This window comes from Biomphalaria glabrata, chromosome 10, assembly GCF_947242115.1.
Source record: "Biomphalaria glabrata chromosome 10, xgBioGlab47.1, whole genome shotgun sequence".
NCBI classification, from domain to species: domain Eukaryota; kingdom Metazoa; phylum Mollusca; class Gastropoda; family Planorbidae; genus Biomphalaria; species Biomphalaria glabrata.
In genome coordinates this window covers 6,522,022-6,543,625 of record NC_074720.1, presented here as the reverse complement: position 1 = coordinate 6,543,625, position 21,604 = coordinate 6,522,022, and the positions used below count along the sequence as shown (strand labels likewise).

The 21,604-nt window shown below is 36.3% G+C and overlaps 1 protein-coding gene across 1 annotated transcript in view; it reads left to right on the top strand.

The window, feature by feature from the left end:
- The first annotated feature begins 4,230 nt into the window (after window positions 1-4,230).
- The window catches only part of LOC106051433 (uncharacterized), a 245,402-nt gene continuing 228,028 nt past the window's right edge, over window positions 4,231-21,604 (top strand). The window contains exon 1 of the mRNA XM_056043751.1: window positions 4,231-4,677. The gene's annotated coding sequence lies outside the window, so the exon portion shown is untranslated. The remainder of the gene's footprint in view (window positions 4,678-21,604) is intronic.

Below are 21,604 nucleotides of genomic sequence, written 5' to 3'. Positions count from 1 at the left end.
GTAGTTGGCCTTTAAAATTGAAAAACTAGTAATTTTTATATAAATTAAAAATAGATGACATCTTCTTTCCAACAGTTTTTTTCTTTGACGATGACCTTTCGGTAGATTCTTTTCAAAGTACAATGATATAGAGAACTCTATGGACATTTTAATAGCAAAAGTTTGCATATTTTGTTGCAAAAAAATGTATTTAAAGTAAGTAGAAAATGTATTATAACATATATAAATTTTATTTTAAGCACTGAATATATTAAAAATTGTAACAAACAAATTATATATTATTTATCTATTTAAAACACAATAATAAAATGTTTAAACTTGTAATTTCTCAATAAAAACCAATTTTTCATTGAATATCTTCTTCATATAATTTTGTAGTAAGTTAATCCTTTCCTTGTCCACCTATACTTACCTTAAATATTTCACTATTTATCTTACACTAGTTCAAGTGGACAGTTATAATGGCTAAAAAAAACAAACCCATCATTGTATAGAAAGGTATATTTAATAAAAGACTAGTTAAAGAGCAATTCGTAGTTTAAATCTCGCCATTATCAATAGTAGAAACGTTCATTGTGACAATTTGTGAGCATATCACACAAACACATTTTGAATCAAATCCGAGAAATCTGTGACTTGTAGAATTATTTCGCAAGTGGAGTGGCAGAGCAAAGCTTAGGCAACGTGAGAAACCAACCACTACAATGAGGTATGTGGGGCCTCCCGCAAAGACATGGCAAGTAACAAACAGCAAAGCAGACAAGCTTCAGATATTTCACAAACAAATACATACGACATATAATGGGTGCTAAATGGCTCAAAAAAAATTGTCCAACTATAATCTGTTGGAAACAGCCCAGCAAACATAAATAGAAAAGGAAATCAAATGATGCAAATGGAACTGGATTGGGCAGACCATAATGGAGGATAAGGAAAAATGTTGCAAATCAGGTTCTGAAATGAAACCCACATGGAAAGTAAAGGCTGTGAGACCAAAGAAAACATTGAAGAGAGTAACATAAATAAAAGAAAAGAAAGCAAGGTGGACACTGCCAGTGAACAGTGTACGATGGCGAAGTACTGATGCTGCCCTATGCTTCACTTAGACTCTAAAGGGCTAAATCAAGTAAATCCGTGAAATAGTTTGTTTTTTTAAATCACACGGCTCATATACGAATACTCAGTGTTTACGATGCGCTTTTACACAAAAATTCAGTTTAGAGTTTATCCCATCTATGGCATGTAATGTTATCGCATGTCAAAACGTGTCTTTCTGTACAAGTCTATTTGAGTCAATGTTCTTGAACAGTGATAACCGAACTAATTCGACCTTCGGAGCATTTTAATTTCCGACACTCGTGTCGCGGGCGATATTAACGAAATATTACAGAAACGAAATGAAATTGACCTAAACTATTTCATTAGAAGTCCGTTTATCTAGTACTTACATTAATTTATGGGATATTTCACGTTCATCTTTTTTCTTTTCTCTACTAAAAAAATGAAAATCATTGTTGCTATCTACAAAGCCAACTCATTTTCTTGTTTATTTTTGGTAAATATTACCATCGATTCTGTAATCTCTAGGCGTAGTTTAAGATTTTTTTCTTCGCTGTTCTAATCAAGAATGCCGTCATATTTGAATGCCGTTTATATGATGATCTTTTTTTTAAAGAACTGGTCGGTCATATTGTTTGACAAGACTAGCAATCAAAATCATCATTCAAGACACAGATATAAGATTACAAAGAAAGCTACATGATCATTTTAAAGTAATAAGTCTTCTTTTTTGTTTCCATATAGAGCTAGGATTATATATTTATTCATACTAAATTAATTTTTTTAGGTTATCGTAGTACAGATTCTCATGTTTTTACTAAAAAAAAAAAAATAAAATAAAAGATTATTTAAAAAAAATGCACCCATGAGACTTCAAACCAAGTACCTTTGGCTCTAGCAGTACAGATTCAACGTACCTGCCACGGGAACGATGTCAATATTAAAAATTAAGGTTATATAAACGTACTTTAAATTTCATTTTTATTTTAAAAGACAAATCTAAAAAACATTTTCTATGCTATTTTACAAATTATTGCTTCAATATTTTATTTAAAATGCTGAAATTTATAAAAAAATTAAAACATTTGATTTGATTTAAAACAGTTTAGAAAAAGAAAAGATAATGATTAATATAGTTGGCCTTTAAAATTGAAAAACTAGTAATTTTTATATAAATTAAAAATAGAAGACATCTTCTTTCCAATAGTTATTTTTTTTTGACGATGACCTTTCGGTAGATTATTTTCATAGTACAATGATATAGAGAACTCTATGGACATTTAAATAGCAAAAGTTTGCATATTTTGTTGCAAAAAAATGTATTTAAAATAAGTAGAAAATTTATTATAACATAAATAAATTTTATTTTAAGCACTGAATATATTAAAAATTGTAACAAAAAAATTATATATTATTTATCTATTTAAAACACAATAATAAAATGTTTAAACTTGTAATTTTTCAATAAAAACCAATTTTTCATTGAATATCTTCTTTATATAATTTTGTAGTTAATTAACCCTTTCTATATATAGAATATTAAAACATGGATATTTTACTATTCATCATCAACAAGTTTAAGTGGACAGTTATAATGGCTTATAAAACAAACCCATCATTGTATAGAAAGGTATATTTAATAAAAGACTAGTTAAAGAGCAATTCGTAGTTTAAATCTCGCCATTATCAATAGTAGAAACGTTCATTGTGACAATTTGTGAGCATATCACACAAACACATTTTGAATCAAATCCGAGAAATCTGTGACTTGTAGAAATATTTCGCAAGTGGAGTGGCAGAGCAAACTTAGGCAACGTGAGAAACCAACCACTACAATGAGGTATGTGGGGCCTCCCGCAGAGACATGGCAAGTAACAAACAGCAAAGCAGACAAGCTTCAGATATTTCACAAACAAATGTTTACGACATATAATGGGTGCAAAATTGCTCATAAAAATTGTCCAACTATAATCTGTTGGAAACAGCCCAGCAAACATTAATAGAGAAGGAAATCAAATGATGAATGAAAATTACCGTAGATTTATTAAGGTTTTTTTTTTTTTAATTTATATATATTCAATGATATGATATTTTTGAAGATATAATTCAATATGAGCCTAGATGAACTGATGTTATTGAATGAAATGATTATCTAATGATAATTTCCCATTAAAGGCCTTAAGGAAGAATCTTTTCCGTTTGATTAAATGTCTAAGAGTGTTTTGAATTGTGTGCAATGTACTTCGCGTGAATAATATGAGGAATAGGAAAATGTTTCATTAAGCAATTCCTTGTTTTCTGGCGTTATTGTAGAAAAACATATAACCATTTGCATATATGTGCTAAACATATACCTTCCGAATAGTTCGTAGTTACATATGAACATTGTGTTCTTTTGTTTTTTTTCCTATTTATACTAGTATTCTTTGTAAAAAAAATGGTGTATTTGTATGAAAAAGTGATGTATAGTTAATATAGAAATTAAACTGTCTGCTTTCAGAAAACAAAAGTTGCACCTTAAATAGCTTTTTAAATATATTTTATTGTTTCTGCGATCTAAACGGGACATACGGATGTACGGACGGACAGACCACATAAACTAATAGCGGCTTTTTCCTTTCGGAAAAGAGGTTTCTGGCGTTAAAAGCCTTTTATAAATAGAATGGAAAGGGCGACAATTTAATTCGTGCTTGATAATTAAATAACAATCTCTCTGGGTTTTAGGCTAGAAATGTGAAAGTTTTTGCATACAATTAAATGAATTTAGTTTGCACTTTGAAAGAAAGAAGGCTATTCTGAAACGAATACTTTTTTAAATCTAATGATTTGTTAAATATACAAAAGACATCTTAATTCTATTTTTTTTTTTTGGTACAAGTTAATCTTATTACCATCGATCTGTGTTACAATACGATCGAACAATGTATCATCCATGTTAACAATATGCAAGAAGCTAATACAGTATCTGCAATTAGCCTTAAAACGTGTGATTTAGGATGTAGGAGTAGGTCTAATGTTTTAACGCCATTATTACATGCATCACATGGCACGCGCTCGCTCGTCGCCATTTTGCTAAAAGCAGTGCTCCCTCGACCCGCTGACGAACGAGTGCGGGCCTCGATTTCTGCCCGTGAGATGATCGCGTATGTACTTAGGTCAGTGCAGCTCCACGGGAAGTAAAAACTGATGGAAGTCGGTGCCAGTCAGGGGAGAGAACTACGTGAAATGATTAGACTCTTTCCGAACGCGTTGTTCTTCCTCTCCCTCTCTTGTTCTTTCACTCTCTCTCTTTGTTTTGTGGTTTATTTGGTCACACTGTAGTTCAAAGAGAAACCAACACTAGTAAAAATATCAAAAGCGTGATCATTAGAAGGGCTATAACAGTTACCTCTTTTTTGCGTTCACGTCTTTAATTTGAAAAAATAGTATTGGTCTATAAATGATTATTCTTTGGATTATGGATTAGTTACACAGGTGTGTTTGGAATAGTACAATGGATACATTCGCAAATCAAATCTGTACCGTGCCGTGGTGTGGATTTTTAGGTGTTAATTCATATAATGTGAATTAAAAACTTTGAAAATTTGGTTTTGTTAAGTTTGAATAAAACAAAGAAAGGTAAGTATCCTCAATTTTAATATGTATTTTATGTATTGTATGTAGATGTAAATATATGTGCTCAACTATCTACTTGGAAAAATGACACCGATAGCAAGCTCTGCGTTTCTTTTATAGAACCCCAAAAATTTGTTAGAATTTTTTTTGTTTGATGTCCCTGTTACTACATGCTTCCTGGTTCTTAAAGTTTTACCTTGACTCTACATTTACTTTATGTAAATTGAGGTTACCTAATCTAGCACATAATTTGTTTCCCTTACACTAATACATGCACACACATAGTGTTCAAACCAACCAGGCAGTACTCGTCGCCTGGTCAGCTGCTATCTATGCTGCTATCTATGCTGTCAAGCCTAACAAATAACATTGCACGTGACACTCTAAGCCATTGGGATGCTTATTTACTCAGCGAAATTAAATTAGATACAAGTCACTCTATCCATCCAGTGGCGGACTGGCTAAATGCAAATGCCCTGTGGGCCGGTACCCAAATGGGCCAGTAGGGTCATTTAAAGGGACTTATGAAAGGTCTCTATAGCACGTATTAAATTGTTCAAGGTTTTATAATATTCTCTAATAAACGTGTCCATCTTAGCATCTTGTTTAAAAAAAATTCGGTAAATCTTCCCTTTTCAAGAATGTTACGCAAGTGGCAGCACCGCGCTGTCTATCGCTAAGGTAATCACCTGAAAAACTAGGGGCCTTCGATGGGAAGTCTTACAAAAAATTCATTTACAGACTCTACATTGAAGGTCCTAATACTCATTTCATCTAACATATTTTCTGAAATAAGGTACTAGCCTACATTCGTAGACAGTACTACCAGTAGGCTTCATCCTTTTGGGGCCTACACACTTTGCGATGAAAAAGCAACACAAGGTCTATATTTCTTTTAAAGAAATGCGTACAGTTATCGATACAATATTAAACTTAACAACGATTTTGAGGACAGATAGGCCTGCCATTGGAGGCCCATCGTACGATATACAATTTATGGGCCGGAGTGTATAGAAATGCCTGGGCCGATTTTTGACACCCATCCATCCACCTATCTGCCCACATCTATCTATCCATCCATCAATCAATTCATCCATCCATCCATCCATTCATCTATCTATCTATCATTATCTACAACTCTATTTAAAAAGAAAAAAACAACTTTAAGTAATATTTTAAAATCACAAGAGCTTTCCTCCCTAAACTTTTGCTTTTATTTGATAGTGCAATGTTATTGCCATTACTTGATAGCCAATCAATCAGTTATGTTGTTGTTAATATAGATCTTGGCTTCTTTCCAATCATGTCCGTCATGGATCTGAAGGAGAGAAAAAGACGCCCTTTCAATCATTGATATGTAAGGACAAAATAATGCTTCATTGATATGTAAGGAACAAATATTTGTTTTTCCAGAATAATCTTTGGTCTTATTCAAACAAATGTCCTTAGGGTAAATGTTGACGATTGTTAGCGAGATCTAAGAAAATAAAAAAAAAAATAATTAAACAATTAGTTAATTAATTATTGGTGATTAATTATTTTGACTGATATCAAAATAAGGGAAATAACTGCTACTTAATGAGAGATGTGGGTGTATATATGGATTTAATCCCCTTGTTACGTTTTGACACGTTTTTGTCCCTCTTCCCATTCTCGAATCAAGTTGAAATTTATCATAATTATTCACAGTCGATGAAAATTCACGAATGAATCAAATGATTTATTAATTAGTACTACTCAATTATTTTTTTATATGGCAGAAAGGGAGCTAAACCCTGCATTTTTAAGATCGTTTATAAGCGGCCCTTTCCCTTAGATAAGCTTTTCTTTTTTAAAAAAGTATTCTTTTTCTTCTAGTGCTTGTTTAGAGGATAAGTTTGTAATTAATTAGTGTATGCACCATATAGAAATGCCAAAATGTTAAATAATTATTTTGTTAAATATTTTTGCTTATATCGTCTTGGGTCAGTTTGATTGGTCAGACAGTACATTGTTTTATTTAAGTCATGACTTTACCAAGTATCTCCTTCCTAATGCAGTGCCTGGAATGGTCACGTGGTCGTTTTGGTCCTTGGGCTAATGCGCTTCTAAAGGGGCGTCCAACAATGTATCAACCAATCAAATCCGATCAGGATAGTCTTGCAGAAAGATCTGTTTTGAAGGGAAATCTCTAGTCTTAGGTTTACTGTGCTTTTTTTTTTGTGTGCGATTGTGTGTATGTCACCCCTTGATGGTCATCTCGCGAATGGCTCAAGAAAACAAAATTGTCGTCGCCTCCCACGATAAGTGGATGTGATCAAACGGGACCTCAAAGCAGTGGACTTTGATGCTGACAACTGGGACGACATGACCTAGATACTATGAGGAGAGGGATGGTGACCAAGAAAGGTATGAACAGAGAAAAAGCATTGGCGTCTGCTCTGGAAGAAAAAAGTGCCAAACGAAAAATGGCTGGCCCCTATACCACCAAAAAGATAGCAAACTTAACCTGCGATACATTTGGTCGGTAGTGTCTCTCGAGAATATGGCTGTACACTCACATGACAAAGTTTTCTGCAAGATTAACCATAGTCATTCTACGACTGAAGGAAGCCAACAAAAAGTTTTTTTTAAAACCAACTAGCAGTCTGGAAACCATGATTTTACATTTTATTTTGATTTTAGAAGACTTTTGAGTTCAGTTAAGTTAGCAAATATACCTAGCGTAAGTGTGCAAGGTATTGACAAAGAGGTCTTAGCAAATGTCGGGCCGAGACCAAGTCAAAGGTTTGTACGACGTGGCAGTTAACTATTGGTCTGCACTGCCCACAGGTTGAGACGTAGCAGATCGGTGTATAGGCCTCTATTACGAATGGTTTTGGTCGGGCGCCGAATATTTTGAATGATGGGCTGACGTTGATAAAATAGCCCAACTTTTTACGAAAGCCCATGGGCGTTTACCCCAGTTGCCACCTATATAGACCACCTATGACAGTACCAATTATAAAATGCTTTATCCTTGATTTTACGTAAAGGTATCATGGTATCATGCTAAAAAAATTCGACTGACTCAATCGTTCACACTTTTCACTCTTGCATTCGCTCAACCAGAGAGCAATTTATCTGCGACCTCCTGCCCCTGTCCCAACGATCATCTTTGAGTTGGATAAAATAGAAACGAAGCCGAAATCTGGCTAGACAGAGCTGACTTTAAGTGTGTGTGTGTGGGTGGGTGGGTGGGGGGGGGAATGAATGACATCATAGCTGAGGATATTTATGCTGAGCTATATAAATGCTGATCATTATGCATGCGCGCGCGTGTGTGTGTGTGAGTATATGATTACGTTTTATGCAAGTTTATGTTTAAATGTTCAATGGTGATAGATGCTCTCCCTTGCCTAATTTTTTCACATCCTCGGTTTACCCCCCCCCCTTCTTTTTTTCTATTTTTTTTTCATTCCCTTTTTCTCTTTCACATTCATATATGATATTTTAATTGCCACACACCTACACGTAGACAAACACACACACTCCATCTCTCCCTCCTTCATTCTCTCCATCTCTCCCTCTCTCCTCTTCTTATACATACACATATTATAAGTTGATTATCACATACCCACATTTAGACTCATTCACCCCTCCCCTCTCTTACACACACACACACACACACACGCACACACACACACACACACACACACACAGAGGCGAACACACAACTCTCTTCATCCTAAATCAACTCCCAACGTTTATCCAGCAAACTGTCAATTTCAATTGACACGCCGTTCGCAGCATCATACACACGTTAGACGGGCAGCTGTTCTTGACTCCGGCAGTGATCACAAATTGAGCTAATGTCTAGAGCACATGCCATTGTCTCTAATTAGCCTCATTTGTTGGGTGCTGGAAAAAAAAACAACAACAACACATTGTAAAATTATAAGAACTATACACAACAGCACATCAGTTGACACGTTGAATGTGATGTCATAATAGTTATGGACGAAATACAACTTTTTTTTATTATTTAGAAATCATTTTCCGAGATGCATTTTTTTTGTTGTGAATGTGATAGTGGTGTAATGTAATTATAGTAATGCACTATTTTCACACCTTATGTTGCACTCCTTAAGGTGCAATAAGCTTAAATGGTGCAGCTTGATGAGAACGCTGTACTGAAAGAAGAAGAATAAAGCTGACAACATGAAATCTTAAAATCCATTTTTTTTTAATGTAGATTTTAGTTTTATAAAATTGTTAGCGATTTTAATTATCTATACGACTAGTTTGATATATTTGTACATTCATCACCAGCATTATCATCCTTCCATCGACTTGCACGAAGGAATGTTGTGATGGTTTGCGTAACTCTTTCCAGTCGGTCGCTGTCCTTAGCGTGGTATTAAGAGAAGCCAGTCCATTGTTTCAAGTTGTCCAGACAGTTTTTCTTTAAACGACCATTTCATCGTGCTCTCTCCACTGTACCTTCAAGGATGATTTTTGACATTAGGTCGTATCTTACTATAGCTTCACAGCATTGGGGAGATTCTTCATTTTAAAGTGCATAATTGTTTGTTTTAACTCTCAAAAGCTTGAATTCTATTTGCCTCGGCTTTCAGAGACCAATTGTCAGAACCAACTAGATTTTGGCGTATAGAGACCAACTAGCGAAGAATAGAGCTTTAATGTTACTGGTAAGCAGATGTGACTTTTCCAGATTTTATTCTTGATGTCTTCTATTTGTTTTAGTAATCCTCCATTTCATTATTAGAAAGCTTATATCAACTTACACTGTCTGTTGGTATGGTAAAAAGGTTGTACATGCTTTTTCTCCCACACCCAATCTCGGATTTAAGCTGAAATTTTGCACAATTATTTCTTTTAGCTGACAACACAAGAATCAATCAATACTTTTTTTGTTTGTTTGGTATCTTGAGCAAGGGAAACAAATCATACTTGTCAGATGTGGTGCTATAAGTTGAATTAGTTCCCTTGAGGACTCGAGCTTTACGTTAAAATTTTTAATGCATTTAAAAAACGATCATGTCAACATTCATCAAGATACTCACTTCTTCTCTCCCCTGTTCACAACTGGTCTAGACATAGCGCATAGGATGATTGTGAAAGCTAAAAGCTAAACAAAAACAATGTAAAAATATTTCTTAACTAGTCGGCCGGCGGCGTAGCATACGTCGCTATTTCGCAGGGCCAGCCATAGGCCACTGCAATCTATGCGTCTGCAGTGTGCCCCGCACTTTCATAGGACCCGCGCTAATTCTAGGTGCATAAATTATTAAATTAAACCATTTTATAACTTATAACAGATTTCCCGCGGCCTCCTGTCGATTTACCAGGAGCTCCTGGAAATCTCCTGAAAATACAATATATATATATATAAAAAAAAAAAACTGGAAATCTCCGGAACTTATTAAAATCTTTAAAAAACTCCTGAAATATATAGACAAAATTGTCATTTTGGGGTGTCATTCAATATGGAAAACTACAATCCTACGCGCGATAAAAAAAAAACACGTAATTTTGGAATCTGGTGAAAGAAGCTTCTTGCGCCTCAAACTAATGAAGAATTACTTGAGGTTAACAATTCTCGTAGATAGATTGAAACATTTGGTAATTCTTGCTATTGAGCGTGATCTATGTAGGAAATAGAATGTTTATGATAGACTGTATGACTTCGCTACACGCAAGGCTCGTAAAGTCATTCTGTAGGTAGTAAAGTATGACTAAAATGCAAAGACGAATGTATTTTCTAATAAAAATAAAACGGTTAAGTCCGGCCCTGCTATTTAGTGACGGGTGAATACAGAGTAGATTAATTGTTCACCCCCCCCCTCTTTTTACGCCCCTTAATTTACTTGAGATAGAAATAAAAAATAAAAGAGTGATCATTCTTGGTCACAACGGTCCGGCCTACTATTTTTGTGACGGTGAATACTACTTGTTCTCCCACCCCTCTTTTTTTTTTCATAGGGTAACTCTAGTTCGTCCGACTTACAGAAATAAAAGAGTTATCTTTCCTTTACTTCTCCTTGCGTGTCCAAACTCTTGAGCCATGAAGAGAATTATATATATAGATCACCCAGATTTATTATGTCTAGATTGACTGCATCTAACGGTATAAGACTGATTCAAACTAATTGATACAATTACACTTCATTTGAGCCTTGAATTTTTAAAATTACTTATTAATTGCCTTTAGACTTTAGATATTTAAATGGGTCAAAGTCTTTTCATGTTTTACCATTTAGTTGTATGCAACATTTAGCTGTACGCAACATTTACCTGTATGTAGGCTAATATCTTGTAGTATCTCCACCACTACTTACATTTTCTTCTCTTCGGCAATTTTTTTTCAGGCTAATTGCTTCGAGATTGATGTTAAAAAATATATCTTATTATCTGTTTATGTTATCTACCCTCGCATCGTTCTTTCATATCCAGCGCTTCGAGTTATTAATTTCGGTTAGCCAAATAACCGAAAACTAGGTGTTTAAACCTAAACAAAATATCGCAGGCTGTTATTATACATGTAGTTATGTCATTGTTTTAAGCAAATCCTAGTCTGTAGGTATGGCTGCCTGGTCGTGCGGTATGCGTGGTGGACTGTCACTCGGTTGTCTCGATGGTCCTGGCTTCATACTCTGCCCGCTGCCATCCCCCGTCGTCCTGCGGGAGGTTTTGACTAGGAAGTAAATTATCTTCAACTCTGAAGGAACATCCGAAACATGTACACGTTTTTGCTGTTGAGATCTGGTTTTATTTTGTCATCAATTTTTTTTAATTTCTAATTTAAAAGCATTATCCACCTATTGTAGTGTAGTAAATTATTTAGAAATGCGAAGATTTTAATTATACTAATGCTCCATACATACCGTAATACGTGAATATCACATTAGAAGTAACTTTTCATTGAGCGCAACGAACGTTTCCCACTCTTAAAGGTCAGACGGCAACTGCATTTATGTGTATCAAAGTCAGAGAAAATCTTCATATGCCATAATAAACGTTTCTTTTGGCGCCCTTTTTTGGCATTATTGGTGAACAAAAATTGTTGTAACTTTCTTGCACTTGTTTATTTAGCTCTAAAAGATCAACTCCAAGAAAAGAAAAATTTCTGAGATTCTCGGCTTGCAAAAAAGACAAGGCCCAAGTTAGATCAAAGAGAGATAATGCACACTGGACGCAGTTTGTCCACCAGGAGTTGCTTCCATTGATAGACAGGTGTGAAGAAATATTATGACACACAGGTCCCAGGACCACCGTCATCCATATCGCCGTTACCAGATCTTGGGTCAGCATCACCCAGACGATGTCTAGGGAAAGAGAATGATAAAAAAGAATTTAATTCAATCAATGAAACTAGTAGAGGGGGGGGGAGGGGACACAATCTAAAAAAAGGGAGATAATCTTGCAGTAAACTCTGTATTACAACAAAATTCTTTTATAGATCGGAGTATATAGGAAATTGACTTCACTTTTTAGTATTAGGCTATTGAGGCGTCTTGGCTGAGTAGTTAAACGCTTTGCTTCAGAACCGAGAAGTCTCAGGTTTGAAGACTTGGATTTTGAACTTCGGGATTGGTACCTGGTATACGTCAGACGGTTGGTCGTTGTGCTGGCCCCATGACACCCTCGTTAACGTCGTAAAAGTAAATGGACCTTACCTGCCCTCACAGATCTCGGAGCCCGAGACAAATGCACCTTTACATAAAAAAGGGACAAATTGAACATAAACGTTTAGAAAACAACGGACATGGTATATTAGTATCTTTTTTTTTTATAAATCTTTGAAATAAAGCTTGCAAACAATGTTTATTTCATTAATTCACATGGATCGTAACCAAATGCTGTAGAAGCGATGACCATAATATATGTGTGTTTGTTGGTAGTGTGGTCTCATTGTTCTTGGGCTCCAAACCTGCACGCCCCCAGCCCCCTCCGTCCTGCGGGAGGGTTGGGGTAGGATGTAATAATCGTCAATTTTGACAAAACATTCTAAACATGCATGACAAACAGATAATTGAATGCTTCCAGTGGCATACATCAACATCAAGAAAAACTGCTCTTTAACGGATTCCAGCAAACATTGAATTAGAAGGCAATGAAAAAGCAGACGTACTGGCCAAGACTAGTATGTCCTAACCGACGCATATTTTTTTCGACTCAGAACCGCACACAACAGAATGAGACAACATATGTTCCGGAAGCTAAAAGTTTGGGAGTAGCGGAGCATCACCAGAGAATGCTGACAATGTCCTTCATACTTTATTAAGAGGCCCGAAGAAGACTCTGGCTTTGAAACCCTTCTATAGAAGAAAAACTATATGGAGAACTGCCTGATCTGGAAACTATTGCACAGTTCATCTCAGATATAGGATAACTGATCTGAGCTGCCTGATCTGGAAACTATTGCACAGTTCATCTCAGATATAGGATAACTGATCTGAGCTGCCTGATCTGGAAACTATTGCACAGTTCATCTCAGATTTAGGATAACTGATCTGAGCTGCCTGATCTGGAAACTATTGCACAGTTCATCTCAGATATAGGATAACTGATCTGAGCTGCCTGATCTGGAAACTATTGCACAGTTCATCTCAGATATAGGATAACTGATCTGAGCCCTCCAACTTGAAAAAATGAAAACAATAAAAAAGAAGAAGTGGAACACACGTTTTTATTTTGCAGGTTTATTTAATTCAGTATATGTAGAGGTCACAGAATCAAGCCCCGTATAATATGAATGATTAAGTTGGTTTAATTCTGTACTTATGCTACTACTTGATATGGCTGCCTGAACGTCCGCTGTCGTTTGGTGGTCTCGATGGTCCCGGGTTTATACCCTGCATGCTGTTATCCACCGTCGTCCTAATTGAGGTGTGGGCTACGAAGTAGATTATCTTCATTTCTGAAAGAACATCCGAAACATTTCAAACATTTTCCAAACATGATGTCCTCCTTAACCGCCGGGCATAAAAACATTTCAGCTTCGATTCTTTTCAAATCTTAACGTAAACAATACTTCCTGCCAGGGGCGTAGCTAGGAATTTTCCATCGTTTGGGGGCCCCGTGGGGCTTGACCTCTTTGGGGGCTTCTGATTTTTGCGTAATTATTAATTTTTAATGTAAAAAAACATCCATTAGGGGGCCCCCCTCAAGTGGGGATTTTCAAATTCTCCCCCTCCTCCCCCTCACCCAAGCTACGCCACTGCTTCCTGCCTTCATTGCTATGGTCTTGTGAACTAATGTGAACAATGGCCACTGACTTCCAAGAATTCCTAAGTATTAACTTTTCAATCTACAAAGCCTTTTTTTTTTTAAACGAATACGTCTCTTTCATTAAAAATGTAGGTTACCAATAATTCAGTATCGATACTAACTACACGTTAGCTTAGGGCAGCGAGTACATTACCGTTTCTTTACAATTATCAAAGAATCAAACATTTAGAAAGGACCCGAAGACTTTCACTTTACGATACTAGCGGCAAAAACCAAGTCGATAATATTCAATTTGATCTTCGGTCAAAAGGAACTCATAAATAATGTTCCAGGAATACGGTTGACTATATTTTAAACTGGTCTGGAATTCAGTCATAAACAAATTTAAGGGTTATTTCATTCTTGCTAGAATCAATTTCGTTTGCACATGCGCAGTTTATTTCAAACAACATTTTTTAAATCTCCCTACAAAGAAACAAAGAAGCTATAGTTTAGTAACAAAAAAAATGAAGAACTAAAATATACTCAAACATTGTGAATTATTCCAAATGGGTAGAACACCGCACTTGCAACGATCTCTCTCACTAATGTAGTAGTTTTTTCCCTTAATTGATATCAACCAAAATAACTAATTACCTAATATTAATTGACTAATTGGTTATGTTTTAAAATTGATCCATGTTTTTGGGGGTAAAATAACTAAAGTGTAAAGTTTAAACTTGATTCGAGATTGGGAGTCGGGGAAATAATGTGTACATTTTGTTTACCCAGACAGACAGACAGACAGAGCGATGATATTAGCTTTGTATTAATAAAAATACAATAAACTAAAAAATGAATCAGTTTAACCCATTCTTTCTTGGTTTTCATATGAATTCTAATTTTTATTATAGGTCACAGTTGGGTCATGCGACCTCGTAAAATACTGCAATCTTCTTTAATCTTCTAATTGAAACACAATGCCTAATTAACCGACCTATGAAACTAATGTCTTAACATTATTATTGGATATAATTAACTTAATGTTTATTTTAAAAGTTTGTTTTTTTTCCTATTGAAATTAAACTTCAAAACGGCTGTAGCTTGCCTTTCAACTTTCATCTTATCTAATGAAGCATTGTCACGTGAGACAGCAGTGGCTACCCGGAGCCAGGAGTGGCTACCCAGAGGCTGCAGTGCCCTATTTAGACTTAAAAAGACCCTAAACTATTTGAGATCAGATTTTATATGTCAGTGCTAAATATTTCTTGAGGGCCCTAAGCTTTTCCTATTCGTTGCCCAGAGAGGTTTACCGCTGCAGGCCTGCAAGATGATTCAAACATTCCTCAAATGACAATGTCAAAAAGAATATATATATATATAGAAAAATAAATGTAACCCCCAGGACAGGAACTACCGACTTACACTGGTACCAATTTCTTTATCTGTGATCAGGATTTGACTCACGGACATCCTGCTTGGCAGCAACACATCCACTGGAACCAATATCTCTAACTGCTATGCGGGGTTGCCAAGTAGGTTGACAGTGATTTGAATCCTGGTCGTAGTAGTCTGGCCCTTCCTTTGTTTTGTCAAATTCTTTCCTCACATCGCTGTGGTCTCAATTAATTTGTATCCTAGTGCTATTACATGACTCTTGTTATCTTGATATCATAATTTGTTGCGACATTTGTTTTCTATATTCAAATAAGAGTTGAGATAAAAAATAATAAAACCATCAAACAGACAAAGTCCTTACCGCCTGTCTAAGTTTAAAAATCAGCCCAACTGGCATCTTTCTAATCCCAACTGATACATTTCTCCGCCATTATCTCCACTTGGTGAGTCAGTCATGGGATGATTGATAGATTGTGCAATCCGCTGTTTTGTTGATGAGGTGACGCTGGCTGTTTGCGTCTTCCGAGGGGACTATTTATGGTCTCGGCCTGCGTCACTGTCGATACTAAATTAAGAGAATGGCGGTGGAGTTTGTTTAACTTTCCGCCAAGGTTATTTTGGTGTTTTTTTTTTTTTTTTTAAATTTGAGTAAATATTTCTCCAGAAATAAATGTATTCTAATTTTGTGAAAACTATTTGGACATAGACAAAACTAGTTGTGTTTTAACTACAGAAAGGAAACAATGCTTACACCAATGTAAATAATTGTAAATTGAAACTTGTTTGAAATTGAGAAAAAAAAAAACAACAACTTTGAGAGGTCGTAAAAGAAATGTTGAACGTTGTCGCAGTGGCGTAGCTAAAGATTTGCGGGGGGCTTGACCTCTTTAGGGGGTCCCCTGTATTTTGATATCCGACATCATGACATGAGATAATGGCGTAATATTTAATATAAAAACAATTTTTTTTGACACTCATTTGAGGGCCCCCTTCAAGTGATAGAGATAGAAAAAACAAAGGAAAAAGAGAGAGAGAGAGAGAGAGAGAGAAATAGTGCGGGAATGAAACAAAAGATGGGAAGAGAGACAGAGAGAGAGAGAAAGAGAGAGAGAGAGAGCGGGGGGAAGTGAAAATCTTCAGGTTCTTTCTAAATGTTTGATTCATTGATAATTGTAAAGAAACGAAATGGTGCTCGTTGCCCTAAGCTAACGTGTAGTTAGTATCGATACTAAATTATTGGTAAACTACATAGTGCGGGAATGAAACGAAATATGGGAAGAGAGACCGAGAGAGAGAGAGAGAGAGAGAGAGAGAGAGGGGGGACAGAGAAAGAGAGAGAGAGAGAGAAATAGTGCGGGAATGAAACGAAATATGGGAAGAGAGACCGAGAGAGAGAGAGAGAGAGAGGGGACAGAGAAAGAGAGAGAGAGAGAGAGAAATGGTGCGGGAATGAAACGAAATATGGGAAGAGAGACCGAGAGAGAGAGAGAGAGAGAGAGAGGGGACAGAGAAAGAAAGAGAGAGAGAGAGAGAGAGAAATAGTGCGGGAATGAAACGAAAGATGGGAAGAGAGACCGAGAGAGAGAGAGAGAGAGAGAGGGGGGACAGAGAGAGAGAGAGAGAGAGTGAGGAAATTCTGGAAGTTATAATGTATGTTTCCAAAACATAAACATTTCAAAAAGAACTTTGACTTTTCTTGCCTTCTCTTTCTGTCTTCATCTTTATCTACATTTCTCCTATTCCGTTCTATCTAATTCCTTCGACTTCTTTCTCTCTTATTTTTGACCACTTCTATTTCTGTTTCTTTCTCTTTTCTCTTTCTTCTCATTAATTTCTAATTTCCTTTTTTTCTTAATTCTTCTTTCTTATCATCTCTCTTTATCTGTCATTAGTTCGTGTTTATCTTGTTCCCTTTCTCACTCTATATCCGCGTCTTTCTACACCAGTGTTTCTCAAACTGTGTTTCCGATGAACCCTAGTGTTCCGCAAGGCCTGAATAAGTGTTCCACGAGCTACTGCAGCAATTAGCTATTAGGCCAACGCATGAATTAGTCTCTCTAAAAAATAAGCAGAGTGTTCCGCTGAATACTCAGAATGTGCAAAGTGTTCCGCTAAATACTCAGAATGTGCAAAGTGTTCCGTTAAGGAAAAAAAGTTTGGGAAACACTGTTCAAGACCATATTGTCAACGAAGTCGAGGCTAATCATCCAGTGATTTAGAAAAAACAAAAAACTTGGCCAAGGTAACCGGAGTCATTAATTAATCAAAAAACCTCCTCTCCCCTTCCCCCCGTCTCTGTTTGCGAACTTTCTCCCAGGAGATCGATGCATTGAACAGCCCTATGGTTACACTGACTTGTGCCATCTATTATGAATAACAGCCTTAATGTACCGGGGCTTTCAACTCGAGCGGTTTCCTTGTCCGGTTCATGAACAATTAAGCTAAGATCCTCTTAAAGAATGCAAGAGTCATAAGAAAGTGGGAAATGCTTAACAACTTATCTTATACTCTAATGTAATTTTTAAAAAAATTCTGGGTTGAATACGTTGTGGTATATCCGGTTTTTATATCTGATGACCCTGATGACCCTATATCCACAATTCAATGGTATGCCGGAGATCATTGTTAAGGTGAAGAGATGATTCCATTTTTTACAAAAAAAAGTAGTGTAATCCTTTAAGTAAAAATCATGCAATAAATAAACACCCGAAAAAATAAAGAACTCATTTCATTTTAAACATAGAACTCAATTAAATCTAAAGTATTTTATAATCGGGGAAGGGGAGGGGGTCGTTGGCTGAGTGGTTAAGCGGCCGGCTTATGAATCTGATGTCCTTTGTTCGAATCTTGGTGAAGGCTGGGATTTTGAATTTCAGGATATTTAGGGCGTCCTTGAGTCCACCGAACTCTAATGGGTACCTGACTCTAGTTGGGGATAGTAAAGGCCGTTGTGCTGGCCACATGACACCCTGCTCGTTAACCTTTAACGTTATCTGCCCCATAGATCGAAAGGTCTGAAAGGGAAACTTTACTTTTTTTTTAATACTATTTTATAAACAACTCCCCATGTCTGAGTAATTGGAGCTGCTGGAGCCAGCGATTAGTAAAACTAATCATTACCAAAACTAAAATTTCTCTCGTTAGTTTGAACAATTGACAACTTCAAAATCTTAAAATTGAAATAGCAAAATTCTTTTAACTTGTGATCTTCTTCTTCTTTGTAAATGTCAAATAAGTTGAGTTGAAGTCTCTTGGAACTGTCTGAGCTAATGTTCCGTCTGGAAGAAATGCAAGTAGATGTAATTTCTACAAAGCTTATATCAACTTGCTCTGTCTGTCTGACCAAAAATTTGTACACGTTATTTCTCCGACACCCAATCTCGGATCAAGCTGGAATTAAACAATTAGTTAATGAGCTATTTGGTATCTCAATCAAGGTAAAGAAATAGTACATGAATGTAGTGGTGGCATAAGCTGAACTAGTGGATTAGTCCCCTTTATAGATTGTGGTCTAAAGATAATTTCAAATTTAATTGCAAGACTGATCCAAACAAATGGATACACATACACAGCTCTATAATTTTTTTTAGTTTGCTTGTTTTTACTGATGAATCGTATCCCAAGACCCTCGGTCTAGAGGCCGAGCTCCTCGGGGAAACTCCCACACATTTATTCTCTGTATCACATCTATCGTGCGGTTGTCCGACATAAGACACCACTTGGCTTTTAGGGCTCTCCTTCATCCCCGCCGCCGTAATGGACTATGTCCCTTGGCCACCCCCGACGGGCGCTCTGTTTCTCTATTGGCGTAATCGTCTCCGTCTCCAGCAGGGCGCCACGTTGAAGTATCGCCCAAGTTAAGCTTGCGATCAACTTAGTGAGATGGCGCCCTGATAAATCAAAATTGTTTAAGGCAGGGGTTCTCAACCTGTGGATCGCGACCCATTTGGGGGTCGATTGACGATTTGCCAGGGATCGCATAAGACGATCCAAAATATAGATTGTTATTGACTACTCATCTATTGCTGTATGTGTGTGTGCGGGGAGGGGGTCGCGGCAGAGTGGGGGATTGTAAAAAGGGGTCGCCGAGCATAAAAGGTTGAGAACCGCTGGTTTAAGGTCTTTTTCACTGAGAGGGACAGGAGAGGGAAAAACAAAATGTTCATCTCATTCATTAAATGTTCACTAAATGTTCACTACTTATCCGTGTGATTATCGATGTTTGGTGTAGACTTAAAAGTTTTCATTCACAAACACTGCAGATTTTGTTTTGTTTCAGGCATGATAAAAGTCAATAAGATGGTAACAAAGGGAATGAGGATTTCGTACAGTTTAGCCGTTCGACTGACTTCTCCCTCATTGAATGTGTACGTTTTGACTCTTAGTGTTACTTTCTCTCTATCTCTGTGGCATCGATGTAAGGATAAGGAATGAAGGAAAAAAAAAGAGTAGAACTGTCGCAAACGTAACGAGAGAGAGAGAGAGAGAGAGAGAGAGAGAGAGAAAGAGAAACAAAGTGTCTGGGTGAAAGAGATTGTGTGATTCAGAGAGAGTTTGGTAGAAAGAGAGAAATTATAAGAAAGAGAAGAATAGTGAACAAAAGAGTGATAAGAAAAGAGAGAGAAAGAGAGAGAGAGAGAGAGAGAGAGAAGTTTTAACGATCTAGTGAACCAACCTGCCAAGGTAGCTGCCTGCTGTTTGGACAGATATCTTGACAATCGTGAATTGTCTGCTAGCTAGAACTGTCTACCCAAAAGTCTGCTTTTGGACCAATAAACTCTATTTCTGTAGGAAAATAAACAACCACCGTCTCCCCTCCCCTCCCACAAACACCCAAGTAAAAAAGTTGCAAGGATTTTATCATTAGGTCTATATCACATTCTTTATCTGGCAGGGAACTTGATTTGTCCACATTATTTTTGTCGTTTTTTTTTTTCATTTCCGCCGTAGGCGACAAGTTAAATAAATAGATCTAGAATTCATTTTGTGCTTAAAATATCTTGATTATGATATACAGCTTTATTCTCAACTAGCAGGACATGACCCGCGGGCCTAAGTTTGTGTATTACTAATCTAGTGCATTGGCTTTAGATGTCAAACATATTCCTTTTACACCATTTAATTTTCAAAACGAAAATGAAAGTAAACTAAGAAACTGGGTTTACCCGTTTAGCCAAGCTGTTCATAAAATACTGTGAAAATGGGTTTACCCGATTTGTTAAATAGAGATAAATTTAGGCATTAAAATTTTTTTTAGGTACTCAGGTGGTAGGAGGGTCTCCGCTGTGATCTAAGGAACGTACATGTCAAATTTGATTAAGATTGGTCAAAAGGTTTTGATTTCTATTCCGGACATACATACATACTATTAATAATAATAATAATAAGGCTTGTCTTCGAGTCCGAAGATTAATGAGGAATGCAGTATTTCCTGTGGTTACGCAGCCCCATCTATGACCCACATATTTTGCCACATTCAGGGCAAGAATTATTATTGTCCGCCGGTAGTCGATTAAGATTTCTTTTCGCCGTCTGCATCTGTCCTCGGTAGCGGATTTTCTTTTAGTCGCTAATGTGTATCCTGCGGCCTATGTGAGTGACCTCCAGCAGTCTCGTTCTGAGGCCGCATGCCACCACGCCTACGCTGGTCTTTAAGCGTTTCCGTGGGGCACCTCTGTTACGTCGAACACCTTTTAGCTCACCAAAAAAGTCTGCCTTTGGCATACGTTCGTCTCGCATGCGGGATACGTGCCCTGTCCGGCGTAACTGTCGGACCATTAGAAGTCCTTGTATACTGTCCATACCGTCGATCGCAAAGACATCGCTGTTTGTAACGTGGTCTTGCCATTGTAAATAGGTGATAGTTGCAAGCCTATATGGTTAAAGCGTTCAAGTAGTCTTAGTTGCTCTGAGTATAGTATCCATGTCTCTGATTATTATTAAATTTAAGCACAAATTATAATTATTAAACTATATTTTTTTAATACCCTGATATATTATTAAGATGTCTGAGAAACATTTCCTTATTATTTTAATTGTTAAATTAAATGTAAATAAGGCAAAAACAATTATGAAACAAACTAAAAGACTTTGTCAAGGGTAAAAATTATTTCGCTTTGATTTACCAAACAAAATGAAAAAATTAACATTAATTAATTAATGAATGAATTAATTGATTTTTCATGAATTAATTTTTTGGATAGGACAATGAATAGTTGTGCAAAGTTTCAATCTGATCCGAGAATGGCAATGGGAGAAATAACCAATACAAATACAACGATTTGTATTAAAGGTTAATTACTGCACATATCTCAAAAATGCAAGAAATATTTCCCCTTTT